Below are 3,513 nucleotides of genomic sequence, written 5' to 3' on the forward strand. Positions count from 1 at the left end.
ATGTAACATTAGGTGAGCCATCTATCTATCTATCTATCTATCTATCTATCTACCTATCTATCCTGTCTGTTGTACCTAATACTAGATGAATGTGGGTTTAGTATTTAGTTATTTATTTTCTCAGAATTTTCAGAATTATAAATAACATATGTTATATCATAATGCTTACTGGGCATCAATCTGACCCCAGCAAAAATACAATTACAACAATTAAAAAACTATCAAAAACACAGTTTAACCAATCCCAGTAAAATGCTAGCAGGAATGTGTACAGATAATTTATTCATATTTAATACCTGAGCACCAAACTTTCAACTTCCCTTCACCAAAAGCCAGGAATGAGAATTCCCAGCACGTTTCGCAAATGAAACACCCATTCAGTTCACGTACTGTATTTGCTGTAATTTAAATGCACGATCACCTCCAGAGCTCACAGACCCTCCCCTGCACACACACACACACGCACGCACGCATGGACGCACGCACGCACGCACACACACACCATCATCACACAGGGACTTTCTACTGACTTCTGCTGTTTCATACACATCTAATGTTAGATGCTAAATCTAACCCTCACAGCAACCCCAAGATTTTGATGAAACATTATTTAGTATGTTTATTAAGCAGTTTCCTCGAGGATGGTGCCTGGTCTCACGGTGCAACTGATTTCAGGTTTTACTATCCTCATGAGGACATGTGACTCTCTCTCTCTCTCTCTCTCTCACTCTCAATTCAATATGCTCTTTACAATGTATTTTCAAAGGATAGTGTATACATTGAATCTAGAACAGATATATGTGCAACAAAAACATGCATGTATATACATTTAAAAAGTAGAAGAAATCAACATTTTAGAATTCTATGAACAATTACAAATTCAACGTGGTTTCTCTCTCTCTCGCTCTCTCTCTCTCGCTCTCTCTCTCACAAACACACACACACACACACACACACGCACGCATTTCGCATTTGACGTCTCTGAAAGTCACCTCATGCCTGCAACAAAGCTAAAGAAGCATCTCAAGAACATTTGGATTTGTGCAGTGTGTCCAGATAGCGCCTCTCCCGCGCGTTGGTCGGTGGGCAGCGCGAGGCGTGTCTGCGGCGCGTTTCTCCTCACCACTCCCATTTACCGGCGGCTGAACTGCAGAAACAGCGCTTCATTTATAACGCACGCAGCTCAATAGACGTCTGGAGGAGAGGAAAGAACCGTTTCTCTCATCGGAGAGTCTCTCAACACCCGGCGGACGGGAATAATTCATCGGGGGCCGGTTGCGTATGACTTGGGATAATGTTTGGATATACTGGAGCACAGGCGAGGACTTCCAGTGATCGCGTGGATTAGGTGACTTTGATCCTTTTGTGCAGAACAACTACGTTTGCGTGCGTATGGCAGCGCCGTTTCAGTGGTTCAATGTGATGTGGATACTTGTCAAGGACATCGTGCGTAATAAATGAGCCGTTCCGGAGAACGACGGCGATGCATCAGAGCTCTGGAAAACACTCTCGTAGCGCTATTGTGATCGCGCGGTGGACGATGATCTTCGGCTGTCAACTCGTCTGAGAGTTCCGTCGGCTATAGGATCCGTCGGACCCGTCTGAAGAGCAAAGTTAAGCCCGAGATCGAAAAACAAGGTAGGCTTTCCAAAACCCACCTTATAAAGGGCGATGCATGTGGGTGCGCGGTCTAAATGGGGCATAGTGTCACACGCAAGACTTTGGTTCAGTGTATCCGTGACCTTTTCAGCGGGTAATGGATGAGAGATGCGCTTGATCTGTCTTTCATGGAGGCATGCGAGGAAAATGAGAGGCTGTTCGATGGATAGCATCGATCTGGTGCGTGCAAGGAAAATCATGTGGCGGTATTGCGCCTTTATGCTTTTTTAAAATGCGATTTTCGCCCAGACGATTACTTTGTGAAGTGTTTTCGCTTCGGTTTCCGAGCGAATTATCGTAGTGTAATGAAAAAGGGAAGAGTTTGATGGGATCGAGCGGATTTCAGGACCACGGACAGCACCCAATAGTGTTCGAGACGCGAGGGAAAGTCTTCCTGAGCCTGTGGCTGTGAAATACATATGCATTTTTAGTTTAATTGAGGTATTTTAAGAGTATGCATGGGGGTGTGATCAGATTGTGTCGGTTTGAAATCAAATTAAGGTGTGAATGACAATCAGGCATTTGTCAACGCTTGGGTCGACTTGCGTTGTGCATGAAGAGGTGCTGTGAAATGTTTAATTTCGGTCGGTCTGTCTGTCACACTGTACTTTTCTTTTCCTGTCTCACACACTTACACTAACACACACAGAGCGAGAGAGAAAAAGAGAGAACGCCTGGTAAAATGATTCTGAATGTCATATTTGACAAAAAAAATCTAACATTCTCAGGAACTATGACCCTGAACTAGCACTGCTTTGCTCTGTTGCCATGTGACAGACAGCAGTGCTGCTGCTGTGCATCCCAATACTGCTATTCCTCTCAGCCAAAAATAGATTGGCTGGCAAGTGGAGAATCACCAGTGATGCCTGCCGTTATTACATGTGAATCACAATGTGATTTCCAAATATGAACTGATTAGACTTCATTATCGGTAGACTGGTCTCTCTGTGTCCAGTTATTGGTATGTCACTGTGTGCCACACCTATGTCTGGTATCCTGTGGAAATGTTTGTAATTATTGCCCTTTTAGTGTGCTTGTGTGTCTGTGTGAGATTGTGAGACTCAGGTAACTTTCCCTTTAATCTCCGTCAGAGAACTAGACAACACGAGCAACTAAAGCCAAACTGTTATCTGGCTAAAATATATTTTTCAATAATATTAACATATCAATATATTTTAAATAATAAACAACATACAATATTAAACAATAAATGAATTAATAAATTAATAAGTTGTAGCCATATATATATATATCGTCTAATATATATTCTGGCAGCTTGGTTACATTTGGAGCTTGAAAAAAGGTCACCGACGAATGCATGCTTTCTGCACATTTTCAATGCAGTTGTTGACATGTTTCGAGAACAGGAGCTCTCTCTCTCTCTCTCTCTCTGTCTGTGTTTCTGTCTGCTGTCAGTCAGCTCCCTCAATATGACATGGCCACTCTGTCAGCTCTCTGGGAATTAGAGGGTGGGAGTGTATTACTCTGAATCTGGCAACCCTGAGGCAAAGCAAGCCCTCTCTCATGCCTCTGTTCTGCCTGGTGCCATCCTGCAATCCTGTTTACGCAACCACCCGTACTCTTGGCCTGCTTGAGTGTGTGTGTGCTGCTGGGTAACTTACAGGATCATGAAGGCTGTGGATTTGTTCTTTGGATGTGGGTATTGACAGAGGGAGCTGGGCAGTTCAGGGCTCCAGACTCATTATTCCCACTGGTCGCTCTTTTGCACGTTTTTTTTTATTTTTTTTGCGCTACAACATGCTATTAATCAATGCATGCGGATGAACTTTTATCATAGTTTATAGTTATATGGAAACGAAAGTAGTTAACATTCAACCCGTTCTTTTTCATCAG

At 43.1% G+C, this 3,513-nt stretch overlaps 1 protein-coding gene across 1 annotated transcript in view; it reads left to right on the forward strand.

Annotated features, from left to right (window-relative positions):
- Window positions 1–1,099: 1,099 nt before the first annotated feature.
- The window catches only part of LOC107692477 (leucine-rich repeat and fibronectin type III domain-containing protein 1-like protein), a 175,668-nt gene continuing 173,254 nt past the window's right edge, over window positions 1,100–3,513 (forward strand). Inside the window, exon 1 of the mRNA XM_016491536.1 lies at window positions 1,100–1,638. The gene's annotated coding sequence lies outside the window, so the exon portion shown is untranslated. The remainder of the gene's footprint in view (window positions 1,639–3,513) is intronic.

This window comes from Sinocyclocheilus anshuiensis, unplaced genomic scaffold, assembly GCF_001515605.1.
Source record: "Sinocyclocheilus anshuiensis isolate Anshui unplaced genomic scaffold, SAMN03320099.WGS_v1.1 scaffold1082, whole genome shotgun sequence".
Lineage (NCBI taxonomy): Eukaryota > Metazoa > Chordata > Actinopteri > Cypriniformes > Cyprinidae > Sinocyclocheilus > Sinocyclocheilus anshuiensis.